The 15,163-nt window shown below is 39.2% G+C and overlaps 1 protein-coding gene across 1 annotated transcript in view; it reads right to left on the bottom strand.

The window, feature by feature from the left end:
• PDE4B (phosphodiesterase 4B) overlaps positions 1–6,522 on the bottom strand; it is a 585,958-nt gene extending 579,436 nt beyond the window's left edge. Inside the window, exon 1 of the mRNA XM_003265198.4 lies at positions 6,380–6,522. The gene's annotated coding sequence lies outside the window, so the exon portion shown is untranslated. The remainder of the gene's footprint in view (positions 1–6,379) is intronic.
• Positions 6,523–15,163: the final 8,641 nt, after the last annotated feature.

Here is a 15,163-nt window from a genome sequence, read left to right as displayed (position 1 = left end):
ATCTCAAAAGGACACTGTTTCTCCATATAGTAAGAAGGTGAGAGCAGAAAGAAACAGATGGAGAATCTTTCTAAGGAATCTTAATATATGTTGTAAGTGTATGTGTGTGTGTTATGGGGGAGGAGAGAGCAAGCACTGTGGGCTGAGTTGCCTGTTTGTATTTCGCACAGTCAGTCTGTTTGAACACCTGCTGGTCCTGCTACATCCTTCTCACCTACTGCCACTCTAGAATCTGCAGGGAGACAAATCCTGCGGCATACCAATGTGCCATGCCCAGGACAACTGCCACCATCTAAAGGCCTTTAAGGCTGACTCAGACTATAAAATAAGTCATTATCCCTATCACTTTCCCCAACAAAGACAACCCACAGTTAATGCATAAGTATAACACAAAACAGTATCTGGAGGTCTTTCCTAGGAATCCATAAATACTTAACATTGAATGCAAATTTTTGACGATATGTTCACTTTTCTGGATAATTGATCCATATGTCCCTCAGATTTTCAAACAAGCCTATGTTTTATTTTAAAAAAACCATGTCCTTCCAACTTATTGAAGTAGTTTTTCTTGCTAAAAAAGGGGTACTGAGAGATTATACCTCACAATAAATTTTTAATAAGCCTTCTCAAAGGAAGGCAATTCTGATTTCTTAAAGAAAATATCAAATTAGGAAATTCTAAGAACTCAGAATAAACAAGCCCTGCCATCACTGAACTGAAGGAACTTAGATTTCCTTATGGCTTTTTAACATGTCAGTTTTCTAAAATATAAAACAATAAGGTTGAAATAGGTGATCTCTAAGATCACTTTTAGTTCTGAAAATGCCATAATTCTATGAGTCAGCACTGTGACATACCAGGAGAGCCAAAGACAGAATCCTGGTTATCTGCTCCTTAATCCATTCAAAATATCAGCAAGTTGCTTATGGAAATAATGTCATTTACTTTCTCTAAGGTTAAAGTATCCACGGGATAAAGGATTTTTTAGTATTTCCCACAAAGATGGCAATAAATAAGAAGTACTAATATTTTTCAAATGCATTAAGGTAACTTGAAAAAAAAATGTTCCATAGAGTAAATGTCACATACCAAGATTTTTGTCTTAGACTCTACAGACAGGGTATGACTTGACATTTAATTCTGTAATTACAGTAATATTAATTAACTTAATTTAAATAAGCTATCTTGGACTAAGGTTTAAACTATGTCTCCACAACAAATATATATTACAGGGAAATATAATCAAACTAGTATTTTCAATGATAGTAATGGATAATGTGGTTGAGGATTTAAACTGGAGTGTTTTTAAAAAGCCAGGTGCAGTGGCTCACGCCTGTAATCCCAGCACTTTGGGAAGCCAAGACAGGTGGATCAATTGAGGTCAGGAGTTCGAGAGCAGCCTGGCTAACATGGTGAAACCCTGTCTCTACTAAAAAAATACAAAAATTAGCCAGGTGTGGTGTTACACACCTGTAATCCCAGCTGCTTGGGAGGCTGAGGCAGGAGAATTGCTTGAACCCGAGAGGCAGAGGTTGCAGTGAGCCAAGATGCACCACTGCACTCCAGCCTGGGTGACAGAGCGAAACTCCATTTCAATAAATAGATAAATAAATTTTTAAACATTTTTAAAATTAAAAAATAAAATTAATATAAGGGGCATCCCAAGGAGGACTGAGAATGGTGGCAAGAGGGAAATGGACTGCTTAGTGACCTCTAGGCTGAAGCAACAATAGAGCAATAGAGCAGTGTGTGTCTTCCAACTCTCTGTTCAACAGCAGATTACCTAGGCCCAGAGTCTCCCGACTCCTAACCTAGTAGAAGGAAATGATCTAGGTAGGCTCATTCCTCATCTGCATCTAACTGGGGCCCATTTGACAATACTAGGTGGCCTCAGAGCACTGGCACCAGGAATCCTGCCACAACAAGTTCCAGGTCTAAAAGTGCTCCTTATTTCTGCAAGGCTGAAAGTCACTTAGAGACACTTCCCTGACCTAGAGGCACAACAGGGCCTGGCCTGGGGAGGCTTCTTCTTCCCCTTCAGGTGGCACCGGCAGCGTTCAGTGGGAGCCCCGGAAGCACCAGACAAACCAGGCAGACTAACGGCACCTCAAAGCCTCTAGAAATTAAATTGTCATTGAAACCACTGCCCACAAAAGTAGGTCAGGATCTGTGTGTTACCCTAAACAGAGTGATTATCTGTTAAAATACAAGATTTAAATACAAACCCAGAGCCTTCTAACACAATAGCTAAAATGTCCAAAATATGACCATAACTTGAATGAGAAAAGACAATCAAGTGACACCACCATTTAAGTGAATCAGATGTTGGAATTATGTGACAAAGATTACAAAGCATTTATTCTAAAAATGTTGGCCGGGCGCGGTGGCTCACATCTGTAATCCCAGCACTTTGGGAGGTCGAGGCAGGCGGATCACGAGGTCAGAAGATCGAGACCATCCTGGCTAACATGGTGAAACCCCGTCTCTACTAAAAAACACAAAAAAATTAGCCGGGCGTGGTGGCGGGCACCTGTAATCCCAGCCACTCAGGAGGCTGAGGCTGCAGAATGGCGTGAACCTGGGAGGCAGAGCTTGCAGTGAGTGGAGATAGTGTGATAGTGCCACTGCATTCCAGCCTGGGCAACAGAGCGAGACTCCGTCTCAAAAAAAAAATGTTTCAGGCTGGACACGGTGGCTCAAGCCTGTAATCCCAGCACTTTGGAAGGCTGAGGCAGGCAGATCATGAGGTCAGGAGATCCGGACCATCCTAGCCAAAATGGTGGAACTGCTTCTCCACTAAAAATACAAAAAATTACCTGGGCATGGTGGCACGCACCTATAGTCCCAGCTACTCAGGAAGCTGAGGCAGGAGAATCACTTGAACTCGGGAGGCAGAGTTTGCAGTGAGCCAAGATCATGCCACTGCACTCCAGCCTGGGTGACAGAGAGAGACTCTGTTTCAAAAAAAAAAAAAAAAAAAAAAGAAAAAGTTTCAGCAAGCAAATACAAATTCTCTAGAAATTAATGAAAAAATAGAATGTCTCAGCAAATATGTATAAGCTGCAAAAAGAACCAAATGGAAATTATTGAGCTGAAAAATATGGTAATCAAAATAAAATACTAGATGGGCTCCGTAGTGGAGAAGACAGAGGATAGAATCAGCGAACTTGAAAACAGATCAGTGAATGTTTTCTATTTGAACAAAGAGAAAATACCAGAAAAAAAAAAAATGATGAACCAAGCCTTGGGGTCTTGTAGGGCAACAACAAAAGATCCAACTTTCATATCATCAGAGTCACAGAAGGAGATAAGAAAGAGAGTGGGGCTGAAATACTTTTGTGTTTGAAGAAATAATGCCTAAGAATCTCCCAACTTGGTGAAAAACAAACCTACATATTAAAAACCTGATCAAATCCCAAACAGAACAAATGAAAAGAAATTCATGCCAAAACACATCATAATCAGACTTCCAAAAAATAAAATATAGAAAATAATCTTGAAACTATCCAGAGAGAAATGATGCATTGCATATAAGGGAGCATCAATTCAAACAACAACAAATTTCTCATTGAAACCAGGGAGGCCTGAAATGAAGTGACATAACATTTTTCAAGTGCTGGAAAAAAAAGAAACTGTCAACTATAAATTCCTTCCACATACACATTTTCTATATCATATTTGATGGTTGAAACACCACATTTCAAAAGACCAATGGATTAAAACTGGCAAAATGAATGTATGGGGTAGGAACATAGTCACAGGTTGGTTTCCCTGGCAAGCTAATTCTGAAATGAAGTTCAAAGCTCTATTTTCTTGGGAACCGCCTTGTTATCCACACATGAGGAAGGATGGGGAAGGAAACAGAAAGGACCAAAGGGAGAAGTAGAGCTGCAATGCAAGCCCTCAGAGGCTCCAGAGCTAGAAAGATCCTTCAGAGTTTTCCAGAGTTGTGCTGCGATGGCCCAACCTTTATACTCCCACATGGATCAGCCATTGGATGTGAGCTGCGCTGGAAAGGGGTGTGACCTTGGACAAGGGAGCTTTCTACAGCTCAGGCAATCCCTGAAGAGTCTGACTATTGAAGGCCATCTGTTGACCACACTCGCAGAAGCTGGGGCAACAAGTCCCTCCTTGAAGAACGATTTGGCACATCACAGTGTCCACTGTATTACCACATGGTGGCTACAATAGCCAGTGCCTGAAGGAACTCATTTGTTTTGTGGTCAGCAACATCCTACACCTTCTCCAAACTATGCTGCTTGAAGGTTTTTGGAAACAGAAATGGGTGAAATTGTATGACATGATAACAAATTACTAACGCCCAAATCTTTCTAACTGAAGACCTCTTCACATACCTTTTGCTCCTTAGCCAAATTAAGTCAAGTAAGATATTAAGAGTAACCTAGAACTCTTTATTTCTTCACAATTTTAAATATTGCATTTGTAAACCAAAGGGGAATTATTATTTCTGTGTCCAGTATCTTTATCAAACAAACCTTTATTTGTACATACACAGTACCTATTACTGTTAAATATCTGTCTCTAGACAGGCAAATGACTCCAAGATCAGAAAAACATGTATGATTGATTTCTTATTCCTCAAATCAAAAACAGTCCTATTTTGAAAGCAAACAAGTATGTCTAACAGGTTACTCTCTAGAGAAATATAAGACAATTCATTTTTGCAAAATATGTCAAGCCATAAAGAAACTGAAAAGCAAATCAGCTGGTAAATATGCAAGTAGACACACTGCAACATTGTTTAGCTCCCAACTGTAATAAGGAAAATAGGAAGGTGATAGATATATAGATAAACAGCCTCAATGCATTGATCATGCCATCTGGTAAATTCCAGTCCCTTTAACAATCTTACTTATTTTTTGTAAATTAACAAAATTGGCACGCTGTTGTTTAGAAAATGAAAAAGAATAGAAACAGCCAGCAAACGTATTACAGTCAAGTCCTACAAGTATTGATTTGAAGAGTTGAATAGACCAATGTTATATTTATTGACATTAAGGGGATTTCTCTCTTGGGATATCAAGAAATGAGGTATCCTGAGAGAGAAGAAGCTCAACTTCCTTTACCTGCAGTGAAATCATTGGCCTTATCTTCTTGTCAGTTCGTGTACGGATAAATTCCAGATCCCTACCTACACTTCAGGTTGTAGGTAAAAACACTGAAATCTCCAAATTTGTTTTGTTTTTATGAAATAATTGGTATAATAACAGCTTTTGGCAAAATGAAACGGAGGGAGAGTACGATCTACTAATAAAAATAGTATCTGGACTTTTATTACTTTTTTTATGCTTAATGTGCCTTTGATTCTTATAACGTAGCCAAGAGTTTTCCAGCAGCTGGAAATCTTTGAAATTAAATGATGCATGTGATTCAAAGAACAGTTATATCTCAGATCTAAGATGCAGAATGCATAGAGTTACCATTTCTGTTCAGTGGCATCATATAATTATGATGTAAACCTAATGCAAGTACAATGTAATTTTAGGAGACAGTCTCAAAGTCTTGCTAAAAATTATCCCAGGCACGTGTGTGACACACACAGACACACACACACACACGTATATATAACTACTGTAATTAAGAGCGATTCCTCTGTGCGCTCCTCCTTATACACGCTTTAAAGCTGTTGGCCATAGTGGATTCCGATTTGTGTTTGAAGTACCGCACAAGGAAGGTGGCCTGTGAAAAACGGGAAGGAAGGAGGCAAAACAGGAAGATGGAAGAAGAGAGTAGGCATGAAGGAAAGTGACAGGATAAAGGAGGAGAGCCTCTTCCTTCCCCAACACACTCTGGTAGCTTAGAAAGGTCCAAGCCCCCTCACCAAACACCAGACAGAGCTTCCCAAAAGTTCCTGGCAGAGGCTTGGTGATGCGGAGGCTTGAGTGCGCCCCCCTTCGTGCCCCAGCCACCAGGGCACGCAGGACCATCCTAGAACCTCAGCCCAGCAAACTCTTGGGTAGTTCAGGCTCCCTTCCGCGCCCGCCGCCTGCAGTCAATCACTGGGCACCGCGCGCCTATCCGTCACCTACTCCAGGGCTTCCGAGCCCTGAATCCTTCTGCCTCTCTCCATCCTCCCTTAGCCTCTCTCCATCCTCTCCTCCCCAGTGACTTGTCAAGAGGTCCAAGGGCGGAAGCCGAAGCAGAGAAGATGAGGGCGAAAGGCTAGGGGCCGGTTGGAGGATTTCTTACAAGGGGCGACAATGACGCCGTCAAGACTACCATCCAGGCCCGGCGGCCCCATTCCCTCTTCGCCCCCCATCAGCCCCACAGCACCCCACACTCTCCATTGAGGCTTCAGTGTGTGATGAAGTAAGAGAATGAGGAAAAATAAACCCGTAGCCTCCTAGGCAGCCCTTACCTCAGGCTGCCCTCGCGGAAGCCGCCCTCCTCCTGCCCGAGGCGCCTCTGCTGCACCGCCGCGGCCGCAGCGCTCTGGACGCCGGGGCTCCGCCCGGCGCGGGTAGACCATTCGCTGTGAGTGAGCCTTCCGCGCTCTCCGGGCTGGTGGGGGGGGGGGGGGGGGGGGTGGGCGGGGGGAACGAAAGTCTGCCCGGAGGGCGCTCGCGTGCAGCCCGGCCCGCAGCCGCTGAGGCGAGGCCAGGAGCCCCGGCAAGGGGCGCGCGGGCAGGGGGCGGCTGCGGAGCGCGCGCGCGGACGGGCCAGCGGGCTAGCCTGGGGGACCCGCGCCAGGGAGACACAGGCGCTGGCGACGAGCCCCTCAGCTCTTCTCTCGTCCTCTGGCCCTTTAAACCCCCTCTCCCTACTGTCCACCCCCGCCCCCCGGAAGAGACAGCTCGCCGGTGCCACTTGGTCTGCCGCGCTGCGCTCCTCAGCCGGGTGCGGGGAATAACAATGTGACCGTATCGCACGGACGAGATGCTGTGTAGTAGGTTGTAACTGCTGAGGCCACCACCTGTCAATTCTAGGGTGCAAAGCACGCCGTCCCAGTCGTCTGGCCTCTCCCTGATTGCCCTCCCAGGTTATTTTTTTCCCCCACCTACCTCACAGACCTCCTGCAATATTCCGCGGGCACGGTACCAGGGGAGTTTTGCAAAATAACCCTCTCTCCCAGCCGGGAGCTCACGGCATCTCCCCTACCACCAGAGCTGAAGGATTACGCACAGCCCTGCGTGCCTATCCAAAGCCAGAGACCGAAAATCCTGGTTTGAACCCCACACTCACCGGCCCCCCAGCCCCCATTCATAATCCCAGCGGCCGTCTGCCACTACACACCCTCCCCCGGCCGCCCGCGCTCTTTCCCATTCGCCGTCCCTGGAACGTGTCAGTCACTTGCTGTGCATCTGCCATGAATACAGGACGAAGAGCTCTGCAGTTACTGGCTGCACAAAGAGGGTCTGGGGCGCAGGGGACGCAGACCCCCGGGTTGGGGGAGGAGAGAGAGCCAGCGGGGCACATTACGTGGAAGGAGCCAGTGGGACCGTGGGAGTCCTCTGGTCTCCTGTTGCACAAAGGAGCTCCAGAGTGAATACGCGCAGTGCTCCTGAACCAACAGGTCAGATCACCTCCCAAGACGTGCTCCACCAAGACAACCCTGAAGGTGGGTCCCACAACTTGGGAATTCGTGTGATGGAGCAACAGGCACTCAGGAACCTGAGCCTGCTTTAAAAATGCAACAGGATGGAGTGTGTGTGTGTGTGTGTGTGTGTGTAGAGTGGGAGAGGTATGCTGGAAAGCACAAGTTTCCTTTTCCCCGGTTGTCCAGCCCTTTCAGTCAGAGAAAAAAAGAAGGAAGGTGGCAAGGGAAAGAGGAGGAAGATAGGCATGAAGTAACTGCCTATCCAACTACTACACTAGCTGGAGACCAAAATGACTGTAATAGGTAACATTTGCCTGTTTCTCGATTTATTCCAATAAACATCATGTCACACCTACTTTGCACTGAGCACTTTGCAGAAGCTAAGGATGCAGAGTCGATTAGGAGGACATAGTCTCTGCACCCAAGGAGCTCACTGCCTAATAGGAGAACCAACTATGAAAGCCCGAGACAAACAACACAAGTATTTCACAACAGAAGCACATGCCAATTGCATAAGTGGAAGCAATTTTTTCTATGTAAGAGAAGGAACAGGTCAGGGAATTTAAATCCCATCTGAACTATATATTAAAGGACAAATAGGGACCTCCCAAAGAAGTGGCAATAACCTAACAACCTACTATTCACCCATTCACCCAAAATAGCTTTACATGCCTATACATTGAAAAGCATGTCTAAGAGGTTATCAGTGTAGGAACTTAATGAACTTTCCCCTTCATGGTTTTGGAGGAAATATATTCAAACACTAGCATTTGGAGTGTAAAACACCCATTTCCCCACATCTGAGATGCTACCAAGAGTTCGCTGGTTATTCTGCCTTTTTGGACCTGTTGCTTACACTATACCATCTACCTCATCCACAACCTTGAAATTGAGCCCAAAACCAAAATTAATAATAGTGAGGCAATAAGCACCTGAAAGGAAGCCAACAAAATCCGCAATGTAGTCATTGTTCTCACAGTTTTCATCTGTAAAATGATGATAATGTAATCTCTTTTTCTGAACTACAGTTAGGATTAATTAGTTAGATGTATTAAATATAAGGCAACCATTGCCTAAAGAGAGTGTAAGGAATCTAAATTGTAGTTCAATCTAGGGGAAAAAAAGAACCAATTTGAGCATCATGCTGCCCCTTTTTGAATATGAGAAATTTGAAAGGTATTAATAATTACTAAGCCTCCCAAGGTTATTACATCATCTTCAGAAAAATGTGTCCAAAGAGTTCTTACTGCAAAAAGAATTATACGGATTCCAGTAGAAAATGATGTCAGCTTTTTAAGCATCTTTCTCATCTCTTTCTAAAAATTACATAAACTAACAAAGAGAATGGAAAAAAAAGTGTCAAACACCATTTTCAACAAATTTATATAGATTTTACCTACAAACGCCAAAGCGCTTCTAAAGGTTGCCAAAAGCAGCTGAGTTTGGGCAGAAGTCATATGGAAAAGGCCCAGGGAGAGGCAATGGGAACCAGCAGTAGAAATATCAGAAGGTGCCAGCAAAAATATGTTTTCTGGGAAATGAGAGGTGTGTCGTAAAATGCAAAGCTGTCTCTCAAAAACAGAAGCAGAAGGAAGAAGGCAAAAGAGACACATACATACAGATGACAAAAGGAGAACAGGGAGTTTCCAGAAACATGGTAGCAGCAGATCTCAGGGTCAGCAAAACTTTAGTGCTTGAAGATGGTCAAATCACAATGAAATGTAAAAGTCCTCTTCCTTCTTTTTAAGAACTGGGGAGCAGATAACTATTGGAAAAGGATCTTCTGGACCTAATTCCCTTCAGAGTCTCAAAGGAAGTGAGTATACAAAGATGCCATAACTACTAAAAGCAGTCTGTTTGTGAGGCAACAGTAAAAGTGAATCTATAATCTATTGCTGCATAACAAGCCACCCGAAACAATGGTTTAAAAAGCTACCAGTGATTTGCCTACAATTTAGTGAGATGAAAAATTGGAATGGGCTCAGCTGTGTGGGCTCAATGGCTAATCTCTGCCCCGTGTGGTATCAGCAGGTCTTACTCACAAATCTGGGCCTCTGGAAGGGATGGCTTGGACACCTAGGGCCTTTTCCCAGGAAGCTAGCTAGTCAGGCTTTTTCACATGGAGGTAGACATGTACCCAGTAGCAAGAGAAATGGCAGCCTAGTGTTCATGCTCTAGTGTTCACACCCTTTCAAGTTTCAAGCTTCTGTATGTGTCATGTTTGATAATGTCCCATTGGCTACAGCAAGTCATGTAGCTAAGTCTAGAGTCAATGTGGGAGTATTTTATGGGCATGGGTAGAGGGAGGTGTCAATTATTGGGGATCATTAAGTGGGAGCTATTTGCTTTGAGAACAGGAAAGCCACTTTGCAACCTCCACTTCAGGAACTTTCTTTAAGGACTTTGACCAGAAAAATAATTCATTCAATAGTGAGCAGTGATAAAGAAGAAACTGGCATAACACAGATACAGACATACTATTTTTAAAATTCAGCAAATTAGCATCAAAACTTTTTAATAGATGAGGGGGGAAAGTGTTGTCACAGAGACAATTAACATTGTGACTATAAATTTTGCAATGCAAGAAAAAAACTAATAATACTTTAGCATAGTATTTACTGTTGCCAGGCAATATTCTTACCACTTTATAGAGATATGAACACAATTGATTCTCAACACAACTCTGTAAATTAGGCATTATTAGTAGTAGTAGTAGTAGTATTACCATTATATAGATTTAAAGACCTAAGGGACAAGTTAAGTAACACTCAAGATCACACAGTTAGAGGAAGACCCAGTATTTAAACCCAGTTAATCTTGTTCTAGAGTCTTTGCTCTTATTCATAAGCAGCATAGTTTCTCTAAATTAAGCATATTTGTTGATATGTTAAGAAATAAACATCATCTATTAAGGAAAACCAAAAGGCACAAATGAAGAAACTCAAGAGAGAGATGAGGAGGATGAAATTAGTTGATTTTTTTTAACAGAAGGAAGAAGAAAAGCAAACCATGACAGAAATGAAGACAATATTGGAAGAAATACAAAAGAGGAATAAGTATTGCAGATAAGTAAGACATAGCAAATAAAATTATTTGTGTGAAACTGATAATGATAGATGAAATACAACACACATATAATTGGAGTCTCTAAAGAAGAAAACCTTATCAGTGGAACAGAGCAAATTGTTTAAAGCAAAATTTTAAAAGAACTTTCTTGAAATTGATAAAATAAAGACTTCAGTCTACATGTTCAAAATAAATACTATGTAGTAGAAAAAATGATTGATGGTTGAACAAAGAAATATGCTAACAAATTATTGAATTTTATATATATGTAAGGAACCCTTGAAGCAGAAAAGCAAAAAAATCAATTCTTGTAGAAAGAAAAATAAATCAACCTACCCACAGTCTTCTTGAAAGCAACATTCAAAGCCTAATGACAATGGGCTTTTGTTCCAGTGACAATGGAAACAAAACTTATTATATTCTCATGGAAAATACGATCTAAGGATTTTATATCTAGCTAGTTATTCATCATATATAAATGTCATATTTTTAAGCATTAGAACTCAAAGAATATTCCTCCCATAAGGGGATATACTAGAATAAAAAAGGAAAAACTGTCTCAAAATGACTGGTGGTGAACACTGAATATATTTTTACTGTAAAACTAATACTACAAAAAAAGTTTGAATGTTACAGGTTTTGAAAATATAGAAATGACACAAATCACAAATGTTAGGAAGGGAAAGAAAAAAGATGGTGGTAATTAGAATAAGTTCATTGATTGACTCACCTGTAACTGTTGAGGTTGAAAATGTCATTTAAAGCTGACATGCAAGTAGTAGAGTAAGCATGCATAAGATAAAAAGATAAACACTAAGAAATGTAATTTTTAAACAAAATATGACCGCTGATAAAATGCAGTGTGGGAAAAAGAAGAGGATACATACCAATTTATCATTGCTCATAACTAACAGTCATATCCAAAACAATAGAGAATATGAGTATATAAAGATGGAATTATAAAGGTAGCAGCTGGAGAGCAAATTTGCACCTTAGTGCACACCTTGTTAAATATCAGAGGAACCATAAACTCATGCACGTGTGTATAATCACACACGTATCTATGTATATATCAAAGAATTGAGACAAATATTTTTCAATCAATACACATTTTAAGCTATTTTTTAAAAGGATTTTCAAATTGCGTTAAAACCAAAACTCCATGCTATATATAAGATGCACATTGAAAAAAAAAGGTTCAGATGGTTGAAAATTAAAGGAAGAGCAAAGTTTTACCCAAATAATGCCCCTGCACATTCCCCCCACCCAAATACATGGAAAAGGAATAATAATAATATAGCAGTACTTAATGACTTTAATTTCAGACAAGTTGGACTCAGGACAAACAAGTATTAAATAAAACAAAGAAAAGCACTTTATGATATAAAAAGTAAAAATCACAATGAAGATGTGAAATTTATAAATATCTATGAACCAAATACATAGCAGAAACTTGTATATGCAAGTTTTATTACCAGAGATATAAAGACATATGGAAAGTAACAAACCAAAAATAGGACAGTTTTACTCATCTCCCTCAGTCAAACTCTAGATATATCAGACTTTGTGCTTCAAAAGTAGAGATTACACATTCTTTTTAAGGGCTAATATTATATTCATAAAAATTGACATTTATTAAACCATAAAGATAAAATGCAAAAATAAGAAATTATGGACAACACTATATGATCACAATTCCACAAAAACAGAAATTAATAGAAAAATCAGAAAAATAAAAATCTTTCCACCTAAAAATTCTAAACAAACAACTCTCTTAAATAACTTTATGAACAAAAATTGTAGGATTTCTTGAAAATAATGAGGTATGAAAACACTACTGAATAGTATTCCGATACAGCTTAAGCTTAATTCATGAATTATGCACCAACTCAAAAAGTTAGAAAAAAAACTATTAAATAGAAGGAAACTAAAAGAAAAATATTAAACGGTTTAGAAGAATTAATAAATGAGTTAAGAAAGGAAGGTGATTAGAGCTAATGTGCAATTTGAAAAGCCAGCCTTTTTAATATTTCAAATAATTGTTAAATTAATAAAAAAATATAAATACAAAGTAAGAAATTATAAGGGGTTAAACATAGAAATAATGTTAATATTATTCTAAAGACTACTTTAATCTGTTATAATGTTCCTCAACCATTTTTTCATTTTTGCTTCCCAAGAAAATTTTAATTTAATTTTTCCCTAATGAGAGAAATTAACCATTGTAATATCAGAGATATATTGCCGCAATTGACAGTACATGCTCTACTATATGCAAATGCATTTGAAAACCTGGGTTAAATGGGTATTTTTAGTGGGAAATATAATTAACCTAAACTGACCCTAGAGGACAGAGAAAATCCAAAGGGAAAAAGTTGAGAAAATTGTCAATTCCTTGCCCTCCTCCAATGAGTAACCAAGCTAATATGAATATTACAAGGAAATTTTACCAAACCATTGAAGAATGGATAATTCTCATTATATCTAATCTATTAAAAAGTGTAAAAAAGAAGGAAAATTTTCAATTAAATTTTATAAAGTATTTAGCATTAATACTAAAATTTAATAAGGGCCACACATAAAGGAAACCTATAGACCAGTCTTATTTTTAAATCAAGAATCCAAGAATATAAGCATAATTCAATATTAACAAATTTTTTCAGGTAAATAATCACAGGGAAAGATCTAAATAGAAAGAACCATAAAATTTTTATTCTAGAGATATTAGAAAGGCATCTGAAAAATTCAGTAGCCATTTTTAAGAGTTTTTCACTTTTTAATTTAATTTAATTTTTTATTGATACATAATAGATGAACATATTTTGGGGTACGTGTGATAATTTAATACATTTATATACATTGTAAAGATAAAATCAGTGTAATTGGGATATCCACCACATTAAATGTCTTTTCTTTATGCTAACAACATTTGATTATTCTCTTCTAGCTATTTTGAAATATACAATAGATAACTGTAAACTATAGTCACCCTACTGATCTATCAAACACAAGGTACACAAGGTTTTCTTCTTTCATCTATCAAAATGTGTATTTGTACCCATTCATCAACCTCTCTTCATTTTCCCTCTTCCCTTTCCTTTCCAGCCTCTGTTAACTACCAATCTTCTCTCTATCTCAATGAGATGCACTTTTTCAGCTCCCATGTATGTGTAAAAACATGCAATATTTTTCCTTCTGTGCTTGGCTTTTTCACTTAACATAATGACCTCCAGTTACATCCATGTTGCTGCAAATGACAGTATTTCCCCATTTTTATGGCTAAAAAATATGGCAATGTGTATATAGACCATATTTTCTTTATCTATTCATTCACTGATAGACACATAATTTGATTCCATATTTTGGCTATTCTGAATAGTGCTCCAATAGACAGAGTGCAGATATCTCTTCGACATATTGATTTTTTTTCTTTTGGACATATACAGAGTAGTGGAGTTGCTGGATCATATGGTAGTTCTATTTTCAGTTTTTTGAGGAAGCTCCATACAATTTTCCATAGTGGCTCTACTATTTTACATTCCCACCAATCATGTATGAAGCTTTCCCTTTCTCCACATCTTCAGTGGCATCCATTATTTCCTGCCTTTTTAATAAGAGCAATTTTAACTGGGATGAAATTACATTTCATTGTTTTGCATTTCTCTGATGATTAGTGGTCCTGAACATTTTTTCATATGCCTATTGGCCTTTTATATGTCTACTTTTGAGAATGTGTGTTGAGCTTTTTTGCCCATTTTTAAATTGGAGTATTTGGGTTTTTTGCTTTTGAGTTGTTTGAGCTCCTTACATATTCTGGTTATTAATCCCCTGTCAGATAGATAGTTTGCAAATATTTTCTCGTATTCTATGGATTGTCTCTTCACTTTGTTGATTGTTTCCTTTTCTGTGCAAAACTGTTTTAGCTTGCTACAATCTCATTTGTCTACTTTTGTTTTGATTCCTGTGCTTTTGAGGTCTTATCCCCAAAATTTTTGCCCAGAGCAATGTCCTGGAGCATTTACCCAATAGTTTCTTCTACTAGTTTCATAGTTTCAAATCTTCAGTTTAAGTCTCTGATCCATTTTGACTTTATGTTTTTATGTTATGAGAAATCGAAGTCTAGTTTCACTCTTCTGCATATAGTTATTCAGTTTCATGGCACCATTTATTGAAGAAGGTGTCCTTTTCCCATTGCATGTTTTTGATACCTTTGTCAAAAATGTGTTTACTGTAAATATGTGGATTTATATCTGGGTTCTCTATTCACTTCCCTTGGTCTTTGTGTCAGTTTTTATGCCAGTACCATGCTGATTTGGTTACTATTGCTTTATAGCATATTTTGAAGTCAGTGTGATGCTTCCAGCTTTGTCCTTTTTGCTCAGGATTCTTTTCACTATTTAAAGTCTTTTGTGTTTCCATATAAATTTTAAGGGTTGTTAAAATTTCTGTGAAGAATATCATTGGCATTTTGATAGAGATTGCATTGAATCTGTAATTTGTTTTGGATAATGTTATCATTTTTAATATATTAATTTTTTC

The sequence above is a fragment of the Nomascus leucogenys genome, chromosome 5 (assembly GCF_006542625.1).
Source record: "Nomascus leucogenys isolate Asia chromosome 5, Asia_NLE_v1, whole genome shotgun sequence".
Taxonomy (NCBI): domain Eukaryota; kingdom Metazoa; phylum Chordata; class Mammalia; order Primates; family Hylobatidae; genus Nomascus; species Nomascus leucogenys.
The sequence above is the reverse complement of the archived record's forward strand: the minus strand, read 5'-3'. Positions and strand labels throughout refer to the sequence as shown.